At 42.5% G+C, this 17,703-nt stretch overlaps 1 protein-coding gene across 9 annotated transcripts in view; it reads left to right on the forward strand.

Moving 5' to 3' along the window:
• Positions 1 to 542: 542 nt before the first annotated feature.
• Positions 543 to 17,703, forward strand: part of INPP4A (inositol polyphosphate-4-phosphatase type I A) — a 126,398-nt gene continuing 109,237 nt past the window's right edge. For 4 of the 9 annotated variants that reach the window (XM_063339805.1, XM_063339813.1, XM_063339822.1 and 1 more), the window contains exon 1: positions 544 to 731. The gene's annotated coding sequence lies outside the window, so the exon portion shown is untranslated. Of the gene's footprint in view, positions 732 to 17,703 lie in introns of all 9 variants that reach the window. The other 5 variants (XM_063339831.1, XM_063339848.1, XM_063339863.1 and 2 more) reach the window with 3 other exon arrangements.

A 17,703-nucleotide genomic window follows, 5' to 3' on the forward strand; every position in this document is an offset into this window, starting at 1 on the left:
TAAATCCCTCATTGATAGCATTGATACGTATAGAAATCGGTTAAGAAATGGAGCCCAGACTCCACCTGTACAGCAGTTTCAACAAATGTAGCTGGTTGAGCCAGTTTATCAAGCAAATTCAGGTGTGGACTATGAATAAGGAGGAATGGAGGAAACACGCTGACGTTTTTCTTAGGAAAGAAGCAATCTTGATTATTACCTCAAATTATTTGGCCCAAGCTTCATAGCTGCCATGCGGGAACTTCTCAGACCTGTGACGCTTGCTTTCTTGAAATCCCTAATTCCTGTCTGCAGATGATGACACAAGAGCATCCCTGTTTCTATATTTTTTGCGTCCTTTGGAGCGGGAGATGACAAAGCACGAAAGAGCAGGCAGCTGGCTCGCCGGGAAGGCCGGAAGGCGAGCCTCGGGTAACCGGAGGCTTATTGAAAGCCGGTTTATTTCAGCGCTGGCGGGAGGGCGATGCCAGTCTTGCTGTGCCTGCGCCTTACGTCCCCGTTACGTGCCGTACCCCGCCCGCCTCCCGTGGCACGGAGCAGCGGGGCCCACCGGCGGCGGGAGGCCGAGCCCAGCGGCGGGGCGGGGCCGCCGGAGCCGCTGGGGGTGCGGCGCCGGCGGCTGCCGCGGGGCGGTGCCCTGGGCTGCGGAGGTAAAGCGAGGGGAGCCTGCCGGGCACCGGGGAGAGCAGCCCTGCCGTGCTCGGGAGGGAGAAGGTGCGCTGCCGGCTCTGGTACGGCTAAGGCGGGAGGCGCCGCTGACAGCTGCGGGGCGGGGGACGGCGCGGGGCTCCGCCGCAGGACCGGCGGCAGGGCGCGCGCGGGGGGCGGCCGTTGGAGTGGTGGCAGCGCGCGCGGGGGGCGGCCGTTAGAGCGGTTGGAGTGGTGGCAGCGCGCGCGGGGGGCGGCCGTTGAGGGGTGGGGGGGCCGTGAGGGGTGCCTCCTCGCCAGCCGTCGCCGCGGAGAGCGCCCCGTCCCGGGCCGCGCACCGCCGAGCCCCCATCTTGCGAGGGGGAAGGAGGCCCCGGCAGCCGGGTTTGCTTCGTGCCGCGGCGCGGTTTCGGGCTCCGTTGTTGTCATCTGCAGCGCGGTGCTGTGTTTGGCGGCGTTATTGGGTACGTTGTTACGCGTTTATCTGTTATTGAGGTTCGTCCTGAGCGTCCGTGAGCTGTGCCGCGTGTAAATAAGGGCGTATAAACAGCTGACTCGGGAAGAGATGCAAGAGCGAGACATCAAAAAAACCCGATGGTGTTGCTTTTAATTTATTATTTCAGTGTGTGGCTGAAAGCTCCTTTGCGTTCCTGTTTCCAGGTATTTTTACGAGATCCATGCTTTTTGGTATTAGCCTGGATGCTTCTTTTATGGCTTTGTGCTGCGGCGTGGGTTTGTCAAGCAGCGAGGAGGCTGGCAGGCCCCGCGGCCCTGAGAAATTTAGTGAGCTGCCGTGTTGATGGTTGCGGTGGTGAGGTGACCCCGGGGTGAGGTGTTGTGGTTGGGGCCATAAGTAGCGCTGCACCCTCTGCACCTGCATGCTTTCGTGCTCAAAAAGAGTCATGGAAACACTTGTGTGGGCAGCAGGCCACGTCCTGATGTGGGATTGTCCCTTCAGGGTTGCTAGCAGAAGTGTGAAAAAGTGAAGATCGGTGGGTCTGCTCGTGGTTGCTGTCTGATGATGCATGGTGCACCCGTGCTCCTCAGTGAGCTCCGCTTTTTCGGCAGCGATGCCATCGTTTGGGGAATAGGGATTGAAGAGCAGAGCTTTGCGAGCAGAGTGCCCTGTGGAAAGTGATAGGATGTTTAAGAACGTTTAACCTCCGTTAATTTATTACAGACCAGCTTTTATGATTCCTTTCCCATGTAGAGAAGCCTTAAAAGGAAACAGATTGTATGTTTAGTTTGGTGCATATTTCAGATTTTTGCCCATTTATTAAGCTGGAATATGGTTGTAAAATACAGTAGGACTGTCTTTGCACTGCCTTTGCAGTACTGATGCACCATCATCTGTTTCACGTGGCTTTGATGGAGCAGTGCAAGAATGAACTTGTAGCTTTGTCCCAGTGGCATACATTTACCCCCGTACAATGAGCAAAGTCAATATATACTGGTCAGCATGGACTGCATGTGCTGCATAGACGGTAGAGAGGCTTTTGCCTGGGCAGTCAGGCACTGTGTTGACAGTAGCTCTCCATCTGCAGGCCAATATACTTCTGCAGAAGTCTCTAGTATTAAGGTTGGCTGTGTTGGCAGTAGAGAGCTAGCTGGGAAGGTCTTGCTGGGTTACTTTTTAAGTAACAGGAGCAGAGGCTCTTGTGTGTTTGCATGCCCTCAAACTCTAAAGCAAGGGAGATGAGGTAGCAGAACCCTGTTGTCCTGGAAACAAGATTATTTGTTTCCCCGTGAGGAAGCACAGTTTGCTAATGCTCTTTTTCAAAAGCTTTTAAGTTAGAACCTTATTAAGGTTTTTCCTGCTTCTGATGATTTTAATTCAATGGGATACCTTGCTTCTAGGAACTCAGAGAATGCAATATCTTGCCAATTTTTTCACAAGTCTCTGTGACTCTCAATGCGAATGTTAGGTGGGAGCAAATTGAAGGGGGGGGATATATGTATTTTTGGCAAGAACTTGAATTTCAGTGTTCTTAAATTTAGAAGTTCTGGCACTTTCCAAACTTTGACGTGGATGTGACCTCTTTTATTCACTGCTCCCTGCTGTCAGTACCAAATCATGATTTCAGTCCTGCTTTCAAGTATCCGTATCTAGGCTGTATATATTTTTCTTGATACATGACAACTTTGCCTGTGATTTAATTTATTTTTAATGAGCTAATTTTAACTTAATCTATAGTGGGTGGTAACTTGTAGGGACCCATGGAGAAACAAAGAACCCTGACAAAGTGTGGCGAAGGAGGCACGTGATTTTCAGAGGGTGTTTGGCTCCGTTACTGAAGACAGTGATCACTCCTCTGCAGAAACTTATTTACTTCTGTCTCCCTTGCTGTCAGATGAGACAGAAGGCTATACCCCTACTAGGGCAGTAGAATTTTCAGTCTTAAGATCTCGGATATATTGAAGGTTGGACGTCCTCAGCCGTCTCTTAGACCTGTTCAAGTCCAGTCTGGTTGCACAGGTGCTGTATTAAATGGAAGAAGTTCTTCCTTAGGAGTGAAATGACTGCTAGGAGGAGTGGCTGCTCTGTTTCCTGTATGATCTGGGCTCCTTAATCTCTGTATTGTTGTACTGGAATTAGGAAGGAAAATAAGAAGGCAAAGAATCCCCTTTCGGTTCTTGTTTCCTTGTAAAGATTTAATGCAGGCTTCTGGTGTGTACTTTGTAACAGCAAATTTTAATTACCTTGTTGCTAGTACATAAGATACACCTTTAGAATATAAGAATATCTCTCGGACCCCCTTTGTAGGTTACTTTGTTGGAAAAACTTCCCCATTTCTTGCCTAGCTGTGGAGAGCAATTGTCTTGGTTGGAGGTGAAGTTTGAAACCTCTACCTGTTGTCCTTGAAGAGAGGTAGGAGATCAAATAACGCAGGCAGCACAGCTCAGAGCTCTATTTTACACACTCTTTGCTTCTGCTTGTCACTTCTCTTCCTGTTTCTTTTCTGACAGACTGAATTTCCTCTCTATTGTTGGGTTACCTACCTAAATCTCAAACAGACATCCTTTGCAGAAATGTTGTTGGAAAATGTTGTTGAACTTGGAAGAAGAAAGCTTTGGGGTGTGTCTACCTCACCCACATCAGTCAGGCAGATAGGCGTAGCCTTAAATGTGTTTAAATCACACCCATTGCTGCTTAACCTAATATGATAAGCTATTTACTATAGATGAAGTTGATTCTCCTGGCTTTCAGATAGAAGGATGATTTTCCCTTTCCTGCTTCACAGCAACTTCCCATTGCCACTGCTCTTCTTCCTTTGCTTCCCATGTTCTGTTCTCTGTAGAGGTCTGCTTACTGTAAGGGAAGTGTCGCCACAGATTGGCAGCGTGCGAGGCAAAACCAAAGAACAATCAGGGCAAAGCAGGCTGAGAATGAAGTGTGGAGCAGCTGAAGTAAGGAAAATAACAGAAACATTTGTAAATTAAGGACATGACTGAGCAGAGGGTGTGTGTCTTGGCTGCACAGGGAAGTGGTAGGGTCATAGCTGGCTTTTGTGGTTTGTATGGCACACGATAATGGAAGGCAAACTTCCCAGACTTCCCTGGCAGTTACTGCTGTATTTTCCCAGTTTCAGAAACTGGGGTTAATGACGTTGCATCAGCCAGCACAGATGGACATTGTGCTCCTGCTTATGTCAGCCCGTTGAGCCAGCCACTTTTCTTTCTGCCTCTTGCAGGGGAAAGGGAGGTGCCAGCTCTGCAGAAATATGTTAGCACTTGAAAAAAAAAAAATTTGAAAGCTGCAATAAAGTGTATTCACTCAGCAAGAAGGCTGTCCCTGTCCATTTATACTTCCACAGAGTGTGAACTTCTTGAATTTATTATATTTTTACCAAACATGCAATAAATAGTAAATAGGGAAGATATAAGTAAGGTATATCCTAACTTAACTAAAACCATCTTGATGAAATACAAGAGTATTGTAGTTTCCCCCTAATCTCCAGGCAACTTGAGATCTTGATCTTAGGTGGAGACTTTCTGTGCAGCTTATAATATTTGACCAAGGATTTGTCTGTGGCTGAGGTTTGTGAATACATGTTTGTATTCACTGAAAGTACTCATTGCATACAGCAGTGACATATTGCTAGACCTTGTATGAAATCAGCAAGACATTTTGAAGAAGACATTGACATTCTAGACCTGGCCCACTCGTGAGAATGTAACCCCTTCGATGTTCTTGTATTTCTCACGAAAGCTTGTATTTTTTTTGTGGCCTACTGCTCTACCATGCTAACAGAGAAGCCTGTTGTGTGAGAGATGTTGCTGTCTAAATACAGCTCTGTTCTTCCAGTTTGTAGCAGACAGTACAGATTTTGTGGAGGAAATAACTGAGCGCGGTGAAAAGGAGTAGCATGGGAGAAAAGGAGTGTGAATATAGAAAGGGGAAAGTGAACGGAAAAGAGTGGGGAGGATGAGAGAGTAGATGGCTTATACAGGAAAGAGGAGAGAGAGAGTGATGGAAAATGCATCCAGTGTGTTTCTGATCTGTATTTCATAGCATTTGCCAGTGGAGCACTTTAAAGTTGTAGCTTCTGTAAAAAACTGGAGGAGTTCTGAACCTGCAGCTCCAGCTGGGGTGTGCTTGGGGGGAATGCAGAAGCATGGGCTAGGTTTTAGACCTGGGCTTCCCTAGCAGATGCATCCTGAACCTGAGCATATGGGAAGTGAGTGGGGCTGTGCCACACCAAATGAGAACCTGCAGAAAAAGGCCTGCTACAGGTTTTGCATGCTGCTAACTCTCATTGCTAGATAAGATGCTTTAAAGAAGTTGGGCTCGTCTGCTCTCACAAGCATGGCTATTTTTGTCTTGCTCAAGAAAATAATATGTTTTATCACCCATCTAAACTTTTATAAGAATAATTATTCTTTCCACCATATGACTAGTTATATGAAGCGTATATGTACAGATGTTGCAGATCTTTGGAAACAGTGCACCTCAGTTCCTTGGGGCAGTTTATAGGTAAGGTATCCTTCCTGCAGCCTAGCAAATTGTACAGAATTCTACAAATACAGCCACTGCCTGTGAGTGCCTCTGCACATGCTCAGTTCCTTCCTTTTTTACAAGGCTGACTAGTCAGACTAACTCTGTGCTTGAAAATCTTTACCTGGCAGTAGCCTGCCATATCACTGAGTTTTCTGTAACTTCCTTCCAGCTACAGAACCGTGTACAAGCAAAATGAATTGTGCTTAGAAAGAATTTGATGCCTGAAATTTCTCCTTGCAATGAGTAGGACGTTCTCTAAGGTAGAAATTATGGCTAACAGTCGAGGCACAGAGGACAGTAGACTTGCTGAGAATTTGTTCTTCCAGTCATTCTCTGTTGTTAAATCTATTGTGTTGGGGAAAGTGCAGTGCTGGGCTTACTGCTAGGGTTAGGCATCAGATCTTCCTATAATTCCGGTTTGTGTTTGTTTCAAGCCTTAACCCTTGGCAGTCTGAAGCTTGGATTCAGGCTTTAGAAGAATTTGTCAATAATTGACCAATCTTTGAGAGTTATAATAAGACTTCAGAATTAAATGGCTTTGTGTAAGGTGTCTTAAAAATACTTGCCTGTTTGGAGATTCTTCTGTTCTTTTTCCAGCTCTTTTTCTACATTTTCTCTGTGATGACCAGTGTTATGGGAATAGTTTCTCATAGTTTGCTAAGCCTCTAATTATTCATAGTGCTCTTTTGAAAAACAGCTTGTGGGTTTTTGGTTTTTTTTCAGTGTTGCTCAGAATAAAGTAGTTATTGATAGACCCTCTACAGATACTTCTTTTTTTCTTTTCTTTCTTTTTTTTTTTTTTTTCCCCTTACCCACCTGGATTTCTCTGTGCATCTTGCTGCATTTTGACTTGCCACCAACAGTTCTTTTGATCCTGTAGCTACTTTTTACATTCACTACTCTGGAAATTACTGCCTCCCACAGCAGGGCAGGTGGAACGAAATGCGTGCGTGTGCTTCAGCAACTTTAGTGCAAAGTTCAGCGGCTTAATTTAAACTGTTGTTTTGACATTTCTAAAGAGCGTTAACTTGATCTGGTCCATTGACTTTGCTTGGGAGGCTGTAAACTTGAACAGCAGCGTGGTAGTATCTTCAGTCACCAGAGTTACTTGCTGAGCTCTGTGTGACATTTTTCTGTTATATTTTTACCATAAAGCAGTAAATATTAGCGCATTGTTAATTCTGATAGCAGTTCTGTGAATATCAGAATTTATTGAACTGCTGAAATATTGCAGCTGAAATATTGCAGCATTTGTTTAGAAAGAGGTGTATTGCCTTGTGGAACATGCTACATATAAAATGTAAAACCTGGGATAAGTCTTCCTGTCCAGGTATAGAAGTCTGTAGAGGATCTCAGGTGCTTAGTAAGCATGGACATTATCTGCACAAGAGAATTATATTGTGGGTATCTTATCCATTCCAGTTTTTATGGGTCACTTTTCAAATTTGTAGAGTATCACACAGACAGATATAGCAACAATTAATGTGAGACCAGGAGATAATAATAGAAAAGTCAACTATGTCTAGCCATGTTTAAAAGTCGGTGTCACAGCTGGAAGCTAGGAGGTAGTATCATGTGACACTTAACTCCCTGTGGATTCATGAACTTGCTCTGCTGTCCAGTTGCATACTTTTAGAAACATGGATGAACATGGTCTTTGAGGTTTTCTAGTGATCATAACTTTTGCTCCCAAAGTGTGGGCAGACCATCTGTCATCATTTCTGGGATTGGGGAAAATGTTCGGCACTGTTGGTTCTATACTGAATGGAAAGCAATGCTGCCTTATACAAACAAGACAGTTATAGGCATGAAGACAACATTTTAAACCACAAATGACCTACACTGCTGACAAAATAGCTGTCTTAAAAGAGCAATCCATGTAACCACAGTTTGGCCTCATAGATTCCAATTATGCTAAATCTTTAGTTAGATGATCTACTTTTCTGTTTTGTGTTTAATGCACAGGAGGGGCCTAATCTGGGGATGAATTGTGCAGTAAAGGACATCAGTGAGTGTAACAGCTTTATTTCTTGCAGAAATTGGAAGTTGTACAGCAAACAAAGCAGGAGATTGAAGGAAGAGGAGGGCAGTGTTGTTTTCTAATTGAGACTTGCATCCTTCCAGAGGCCTAGGACTCAACCCTACTGCTCCCCACAGTTCCTGTGTGGTGCAAGACAAGTCTTTAAAAATTGTCCTTTTACCATTGGTCATTACATTATTCCTCATTTCTGTGTGCCTGATTTCAAATCTAGTTTCAGTTTTACAGAACTGCTAAGCCCTCCTAGCTATTTCTGCATATATTGTGTAAAAGGCTGTGTATTTCCAAAGTTGAATCATGAATGTCTCAAGTTGGACACCCCAAGGTAGTTGATACTTTATAGTTCCTGCTGAAGAAGACTGATTCTCCCTTGAAGTCTATGTCCAGTATCTCTCCCATTCCCACAGCTGGTTCCCATCCTCTTTGCACCAGCTTAGGCTGCCCCTCCTTGGTTTTCCTCCTTATGCTACTTGTCCAGTCTCTTTGGTCTGCCCATATCTGCCTGCCTCCCAGCTCTTTATTGCAATGATTCCTCCCAGCCAAGTAATTTCTGACCTTATTTCTACCTCCGGATCTCAGTCCTGGTCTTCTGGCACCTTCATTTTATTATTTTTTTTAAGACAGCTTTGCCAGTATTGCTCTTCGAATCTGCTTCTCGCTTTGGCAATTTTTTCCCCATGCTTTTGAATTTAATATTTCTCTGAAACGTGAAGGCTTGTCCCAGAATACGGGTTCTGTTGGTCCAGTTCAATGTTCAGCCAAACTGATATTGAATGATTATTAAAAGGGACTGTTTTCTGAACCCCTTGGGCTGGAGCAGTGAGTCTACCTCTAGGGCAGTGCAGGTGCCAGTAGCTGAACTGTTTTAGCTGAAACTAATGCTTATTCTTTTAAAATCAGTCTAAGGCAAACATTCAGCATGAAAAATTTCTGGGCACACGCTTTGGGCAAATGTAAGCAGCTAAGAACAGCAGTCTTTTAAGAAGTGGTAGTGAGGATCTGGAGTTATGGGTAGTGATGGTACCGTTCCCAGCTTCTGATTGCTCCTCTCTTGCTGAGGAGGAGCTTTACAAACTGTAGCAAGAAACTGCTTTCTATGTAAACAGAGACTTTCCTACTCTTCCCCTTTTGGTAATAATGGTGGAAATGTTGAAGTGCATCTTTGCCTGGGCAGAAAAAAAAGTTTTGGTATACATCAAAGCAATGTACCTTTCCCAAACAGCTGCGAGGAAGCATTTGTTGAGCACTAACTCAAAATGTATATGTGCTGCCATCTAAGTTGTCTGCATTACTTCTGGGTTTTTTCATCAAGTAATAGACAGGCTTCATCTTACCAAATTTATAAGACTTGAGAAAATTATGTATGCTCTGATTGAATCTTTTCTGCAATATGTTTCTTTTGGCAAGAACAGATTACCCAAGAATAGTTATTTTCTCCTGTTAGTTTGACCCAATCTATATTTTAGTAAAATTACCCTTTCCAAGAAGTATCAGTAAGAACTATATTTGTGGTAGAAGTACTAATGGCTACGGTGTCAATGCCTGAGACACAGGCTTCCAACATGAGCTGTGAGTTTGCTGCTTCACTTGAGCTGGAGATGGATGGGGAACAAGCCTTCTAATTCTACATCAGGTTCTCATGTAGCTTTCTATCTTTGTGTTTTTGTGTCATGGTGTCTGAAATGTTCTGTAATTAATATATTAATGATAGGTTACAGTTGTGTGTTCCCAAGAGGCTTTCCAGCTGGGAGCAAGCAGTCTGTTATGACCTGAAGGTTATATACTCCATAAAATAAAGAGGGCACAGCAAAATACAGTCAGTTGAGAAATTTGTGTGAAAGCTCCTCTAGTGAGTGAATCTGCAGTGAGAGTTATGGATGTGTGTGCTCTATTCAATTTTCAGAACATTTCAGATTAAATATCTAATTAATATATTGAATGAACATATCTACATAAAATATTTAGCATTTCTGTTGTATAGCATAAGTAGTCCAGTTACAGTAGAGTGGTAAGTGTCCAGGTGCTGTCAGAAAGTGGGAACCTCAGCACCTCGCAGACTTGGATGTGAACTGAGCAACGGTATTAAAATCTCATAGGTAAAACAAGCATGCTGCTAAAAATGGACTGGTGGGCTGTAAATAAAGCCATTAGAAGTCATCACAGGCTCACTGTTGGCTCTTAGTATGTGTACTGTGCTGCTTTTCAGTGGGTGCATAATGCCTGTTACTTCTCAGCAGGGTAATGTTGCCTTGGGAGGAGAGATGTTGGTGGAGTGGAGGCTTCTGCTCTGCTGTGTAGAAGCAGCTCAGCAACTAGACTAGCTGCTAAGCACAGGGAGACACTGAGCTGCTCTAAAAACACTGCTCTCCAGTCCTAGCAGAAAGCAGGTACATGGGGAGACAATTAGTGGGGAACAAATTATGAGGATCAGTGTATTTCTAGTGAGATTTCCCTTCTCAGGAAGAGCAGTAAAAACTGCTAGTGTTTTGTTATGTAAATGTCATGTCTCCCATAGATGTTTCAGAGGCTAAAGGCCTGGCATAGGAATAGAAATTCTTTATTTCTTTGGTTCTCTGATGTTGCCTCCTTGTTCTGTTTCCCTCCTGTTGCTCTGAAGGGACAAAAGCATGTTTTCCCCCTAGTTTCCCATACCTCAGGGTTCTGCAGTTCAGAAGGTAACACGTTCTTACTCTTGAAACAGCAGAGGGCTGTTGGATTACCATCTTGCTGTAGCAGGGTTGCTTTGAACATCTCCTTTCTAGCTTTGGAGTGTTAAAATCCCCAGAATGTGTTTGCTCCTGGGGTATTTGCTGCCCTGTGAAGAAGGCAGGCAAACAGCATAGTCCCCTCCGCTGACGTGTATGTGAATGGGATAGTTCACCTCAGGAGTTATTGGAACCTGTCTTCTACACTGCGTCTGACAGGTAGGGGTTGGAGAGAGACACAGTGGTACAGTAGTTCTCCTGAGAGCTTTCAGTCTGAGGGCAGAAATTTATTTTGCTGTAAGTGCACCTTTTTCTCCCTCCCATTCCTACTTCTTTCTCTGCAAATTTGCTTTTGGGACAGGCACCTGGGGAGGTTCATAGGAGGAGGAAGGGAAACAGTTCTTCGCAACTGGTTTTGAGAATTCAGTGAAAGGTTCTTTTAGGAGAAGTCATGGTGGTTGCGTCTCAAGTAGAGTAAGGTCTTGCATATTCTCTCTTGAACAAAGGAGGTTGTAAAGCCTAACTTTTACATGCAACAGTTGAAAAGGGGTGTCAGAGAATGTATGTGGCAGTAGTATTATCAACCTCGGGCATTTGGAAATCACAGGAAGCCTTCAAAATCATGAGGGTTGTTGAAGCAATCCTTGCCACAGACTTCCTATTTGTCTGCCAGCTTTGGGAGCTTTTAGGATAGCTCCCAATCTTGACGGTCCTCGTTCAATAATATTGAGTAAAATAGCATGCTGTGTGGTCACGTCACATTCTGCTCCTCCTGAAAACCCTCATGTCTTTAAATTTGTTGTGCCTGTGATTGGTGCTGAAGAACTAACATGCATCCTGCCCTCTTTATGAGTTGACTTGTACAGCATGTTTGCAAGCTCTATTCTGATACTGGTAAGGTGAAAGGTTTTGTCTTTCGTATGTGTAATACATGCTTCAGGGACCTGAGACTTTCAGGAAAAGGCTGAGTATTGTGAGACTTGGGTAGAAAAGTCAGAAGTAACAGTGATTCCTGAGGGAATAATTTTTGGAGGTTTTACAAAATCTCTGTGTTTCTGGGTTTTTCTGAGGCCCTTCATAGTGGTTATGAGGATGGCCAAACCTCACTTTTATATGGGCTTCTAAATATATCTGGATTTATGTAATTGTATACTGTTCATTGTCTTATGGATTCATGGTGCAAAATTATGCACAGGATGCCAGTTTGGTGCTGACATCAGTATCTATATGTATTTCATCTACTTGGAACTTTTAGAAAGTGAAGAATTAGTGAAACGCAAACAAGTCCAGTTTGTGGTATTTCCACAGCACAGTGGTATCAGGAGCTACACAGTGTCTGAACTGGAGGTTTTGAGCCAGGTGTTTCAGAGGAAGCATTTAATTTCAGACTGCTCCTGTAGCTGGTGCTGCGATGCTCCCTGTCATGACGAGTGCCCTCCCAGAAGCATGCAGAGATTCCGAGAGCACAGTGTACCCCGCTAATTTCCATCTGGGACCTGCTACTGAGATTTATAAATTAGAATTTGCGAACAGTTGGTCTAATTTAAACTGTGATATCTATGATGGGGGGAGGCAAGGAGCAGTAAAAATCCACCTATATTCTTGCTCTTTTTCTGGTTTATTGTTCAGCAGATAGGTTGGAGAGCCCATGAAGACATATGCCTCGAGGGAGGGTAACGTTATGTGGCTCTGGAAGGAGGAAAGCTTTAGTTCACCTAAAAAGTGTCAAGATCTTGGGGAATAAAAAAAAAAAAGAAAAAGTTTTAGTTCCATAAGTAGAAGGAAATTTTTTTTTTTTTGATGGCCCTTTTTTTCCTCATTGCTGCAGTTATCCTTTCAGATTAGGATTAGACTAGAATTGAGACCATTTGAAACAGTGAAGCCATGAAGGTGGCAGGAGATATACCTGAACAGAAAGGGTACTTGCAAAACACAACTTGAGAGGCATGGGCTGTCTGTGAAAGTTTGACAGGATTAGGAAAAGCCGTATGTATGAGTTCTAGGCAAGCAGACTTTAAAAGACCTTGACATTAGTTTATTGGGAAGATAGGGAAAATATAATTTATCATAATTTTTATGATGTAGTTGTTGGAAAGGAGATAGTGAAAGACCCTATGGAATTATGATTGACAATCATGAGAGTATAACATAAGAGAACTGCAAAAAGCAAGACTTGAAAAAAGAAAAAAAAACCAAGAAAAAAACAAGGAAGGGTAACTATGAACTCTGATGGAACTTTGGTACTACTGAATTAACAGAATTAGCAGTCAGAAAGTAAAAGCACCCAAAAGTCTAAAAATCGGGAGATTTACATTTCTCAGAAAGAAAATGAAAGGAGAAGCAGCCTCCTACACAATACATTTTGAAAATACTGAACTAATGCTTGAAAGGAGCACCTTCAAGGTGTGAGTTAGAAGGTCCAGTACAGAGGCCACATAGAATTTTTAAGTAATAAGAATTTGCTGTACTTTCAGAATCAGCCTCCTAAAGCATAACAGGAAAAAAGAAAACCTGAAAGTGAAACACGAGGTTCCCACGATGACTACTACAGATACCTCAATCAAAGAAAACTATTAATTGCAGTCAATGCATATAGAAATAATATTTCACTTTGCATGGTTATCCTAAAATACTCAGTCTCAGATGCTTTGATGTTAGTGACCATGATTACTAATATTAAAACTTCTTTAATGGTTACCCTGTGGGTAGAAAGAAATATGCAAATGTAGTTAATTTCCAGAGAGGAAGAAAGATGACTTAAAAATAAAACCATGGTTGCTCAATTGATGATGTCTTCAACAAGCCATTGACACCAAGGAAATGGCTTGTTATCCTATCATTGGTGCTGTCATGATCTCATCTTTCCCATTTCTGTCAGCTCCAAGATACATACCACTTTCTTCTCTCTCTGCCCATACGGGCAGCTTTTTACTTCTGACCAGACACTTGCTTAGGATATTTTTTAAGGTGAGACGCTTGTGGCTGTTGTGTGTTGAAGCTGGAACTTTGATACATTACTAAAATGTTGGCTTGTAGTCCTTTCTGTCAGGTAGCTCTGAGTACCACGGCATATTGGATGTAAAGGGTTTTTTGTTTCCTACAGAACCAAAATATCCTACTCCAGACTAGGCAGCATGAGAGTTGGTTCTGGTCAAAGGAGCAGCCTCTGTCTCTGAAGAGCTGCTTCGCTTCTCATCCTTCCTGAAACGTAAGACTTCCCAGGCTGTCAAATGGAAGTTGGCCTCCTTCCCCATCCGGTCACCTGCCTCCCTGTTTACTGAAACAGCAACAGCTGTTGCACCTCTTTACAAGGTGAGTGGGTGTGTGTTGAGGAAGGGTTTGGTTAAGAGTGTTTAAATGCATTGTGCAGGTGGGTAATTGTAGGGAAAAGAATTTTGTTTGTTTGTTTGCTTTTTTTAGTGGAGATACTTTGTAATAGGTCTTGCCTTTGTCTGAGGTTATTGTTTGCAGACAGGAATGAGATGATATAATGATGCAGGATATACTTGTGCTTTCCTGTTGTGGTACATGTGGTTGGAAGTAATCTGGGTGTAGACCTGGTTTTCTTCTAAATGATGTGTTGCACAGGGCCGAGAGCAGGCGCTGTTAGGTAATGGGGAGGTAGCTGCTGGTTGAAAAGGAAGATAAAGCTACATGTTTCCTTTTTATGATTGGGTACTTTTGTTGTTTTTTAACATGGTTTTGGGCATTCATTTGAATATTCCTAAATAACATTTAGTGAAGATTTGTGTGAGAAAACACAAGTGCGCCTGTATGTGCATATAGCATGTGCCCATATTTACCAAAATACCAGCATGGTTGATAACCCTTCTCTTCGTGTGGCAGCACCGCTAAAGCCATTTTCTATGTTGCCTTTCAGGCACGTGTCCTGCTCTGTCCCTCTGATTTTACACTAAGAAACTCGTCCATATGCTGTTCAGCCCTGATATTCTGTCTTAATGTGTTTCAGATGCTCAAAAATGTCCTTTCCCAGAGACCTCCTCTTGTGTCACATTCACATTTGAAAGTGATAATTTGTTACTGATGCATGTGTATGACATTGCATTTATTGGTTGCTTAATTCCTCCGCAACATTCAGTGTTTGGTGCTAGCAGGGGTGGAAATGAGGGCAGGGTTTAGACCCAAGAAGAGAAGTGTTCCTGGCAGTAATGGCCAGTGTGGAAATCCTTGAAATGACACACATGATGAGTGAAGTTTGTAAGATGAGTAGTAAGCGAGTGTTCTCCTCTCTGGAGAACAGGAGGGGCATGAAGCTGGAGTGGGAGGTCTGTGATGTCCCCATGAAGATAGTTTTTACTGGAAAATGTAGAGAGGGGGGAGACGATGAGAGGGACATGTAACACATTGGAAGGTTTTGGAAATGTGATGCTGTCATTTGTTTGCACTGTCAGGCTGACTGGCCTACTTTTTCTCTGAAAAGGATTTGCTAACAACTGTGTGAAACCCCTCCAAATGACGTTGTAGCCCCACATAGCAGCAGTAGTCCCTACCTGTCAGAGCTGGAGTTTCTATCTTCCATCTGCTTGAGTCTGAAATCTGTTGCTGTTAGCAGTTTGACCTCCAGGCTTTAACTGAATTTTCATATTCAGAGCGCTAGATGTTTGCTTTCAGATGGCAGTGGAGACAAGTTCTCTAGTAAAGAGTCACAGAAAATCTGCTGCTGTCTGCACCTTCACTTTGCTGATAGCACAGCTCTTAATATTATGCTCTTAATTAACTTTGTACCCTGCTTTCATTTCTTGGTGCCAGAAGAATGCTTGAAGCAATGGGTGTTTGCTCCTGTCGCTGCAGTCCTAATTTCAGGCAAAGTCGAAAGGAAAGAGGAAGTGTGGGGGAGAAACACTGTTGCAGTTTGATAACACATTTAAATAGTTATTGTTTTAAGGTGCAATGTATCAAAATCAGTTGTCTGTGTTTTAATAGAAATATTCATTTTTAATTTGTTCTTAATATAAAAATATTTTGATGTTATAAAATGTGTATGCAACACTTAAGACAGCATTGCACAAAGTATGTATTTTTAATGCTGGAGCTATAGCCTCTCTAAAACAGGGTATTTGCTTAATCATACCCTGTTGGATCTTGTCTTCTTCTTTTCCCACTCATCTTTCACCCACAGTTCAAATGGTTGGCTGAATATATATATGTTCTTTGGATGCATCAGCACGAAATTTTGCAGATGGCCACCAGTCTTAATACATGTGAAGCTGTGATCACAGTTTTCTAAACAGTGCCAGAGATGCTGAATTATGTTTGCAATATTGCCAAATCTCTTTAATCAGTCTTGACTGAAAAATGATGGCATAAATCCCAGATTAGTAATAGTGCTTCAGTGAGTCATTAGCAGTGGTTTTCTAGATCTGATTGTAAAAGATACTTTTTTACAGACACAAATGGGCCAGTGCAGGACAGAAAGGGAACTGCTGTGGTATAGCTTAGGTAGAGCCATTTTTAGGTTCTTGGTCATGTACGAGAAAAAACTTGTCATCCTAATTTGCTTAGCATAGTAATTTGTAGCTGGGATCTAGAATGCCATGCTCTCTGCTGAAAACAATTTATACTCAGTATAACTGCTGGTTTTCTTTTGCATCAGCCATTTGAGTTGTGGGACTAGAGCTGAGTGGAGAAACGTGACTTAGCTGAACATGCCGGTGAGGTGGTAATTGCACAACTGTAGGGTCCTGCTAACAGCAGCTGAACAAGGCAACCTGTGTGGCAGGGAGGGAGCGCAGTGGGCCTGGGTTGTGGGTGCACATCTGTTTTAGTTGTAGTGGTCAGTACTGGGGACCTTCATCTTCCTTGTCTCTCCTTTGCTGAGAATAGGAGGGGAAGGGCATTCAACATTGAACGTGTTTGTGCATGGAGGCAATTCAGGGTACTGCCTGCTCCAAGTGAATAGACCCTCTCTGCCACTCACAGCGTGAACAGGTACCAGGGCAGTGTTGGGCCATAGCCAAAGTGCACAGTAGAAATGTTTGATACTAAACCAAAATAAAAATGCTTATCCAGAAGGATTTTCAGGCTTGCAGTGTTATCTCCATAATGAGTGTCTTGGGGGACATTGTTATTGTTGTTTTGTTGTTGTTTTCAGGCTGGCTATTACCTATGTAAGAGAATTGTCCATTGCAGAAGGCTTTTGTGCCAGCTCTGGTGCAAACCAGGTCTCCCCTTATGAGCCTGAAGGTGTTTGTGAATATCTTTTTTTTTTTTGGTTGAAGGTTTGAACTGCTGAAAGGTTGTGTTTTGACAGCTCAGAGGAATTAAGTCTTAAACAAATAGTGTATAAAGTTTGAGCAACAGCAGCATATTTTCCTTCGCATTGCAGGCCTTGAACTGGAAGGCCTGTTTTTAATGAAAAAAGACGCCTACAGAGAAAAGAGGCCTCTCTGTTTAGATCACCTTGGTTTCATATAAACATTAAAAGGATCATTTGCAAAGCTCCTGTCCAGAAATACTTCTTAAACGTACAGGCTTAACTGAGCAAAGTGATTAAACTTTTTCCTTTACTCAAACTAAGAGCTTTGTTTGAAGAACATGAAGCACTTGTCTTCTCCTTGGATTGAAAGCAGTTTATTTCTGCTCTCTAAACAAGAAACAGGAAAGTGAAATATTGTGCAGTGTTTAATCCTACCTGGAAATATTTGTGTGAAAAGAATTCTGTACATTTTTGTCTGGACTTATGCTCAAGTTGTAAGAGAAATGGTATAATAAGCTTTACTTTTAGCAGCAATGGTGCATCACTTATTTTTCACCTTGCATTTTGTCTGGAAACTTTGAATAGTGATTACTTTTATATGTGCAGACATATATTTTGTAGGATTTTTGTTTGATGTTTGACTCTTCTGATAGCTAACAGTCTCGTTGTTAGAAACAGAATTTTGCATTTGTGTTCCAAAGTTTCAAGATCAATATCAATGAAATATCAATATTTAATTGAATCAAATTTTCAGTGATACCTGTGATATCATACACTTTCCAAATTCTTTAGCAATTGTACACTTCAGATTTTGGAGAAAAATGCTTCCTCAACTAAAATGATAGCAAAACTTGAAATCTTAACTGGTGACATGAGTGTTATCAATTCTGTTTTCTAAGATATCTCCAATAAATGAAAGTTCAATATTATTTTGCCTGTGTTAGAGTAGTAAAAATCATCTATTTAGTAAAAACTGTCAAATCACTAGTTTATAAGTCAAAGTATTGTGTCTTGGACAATAGAAATACTTAGTTATCTCAAGATGGAAATAATCTTTCTCTCGGGGGCATTCTTCACAAAGCAGATGTAGGAAGCT

The sequence above is a fragment of the Chroicocephalus ridibundus genome, chromosome 1, assembly GCF_963924245.1.
Source record: "Chroicocephalus ridibundus chromosome 1, bChrRid1.1, whole genome shotgun sequence".
NCBI classification, from domain to species: Eukaryota; Metazoa; Chordata; class Aves; order Charadriiformes; family Laridae; genus Chroicocephalus; species Chroicocephalus ridibundus.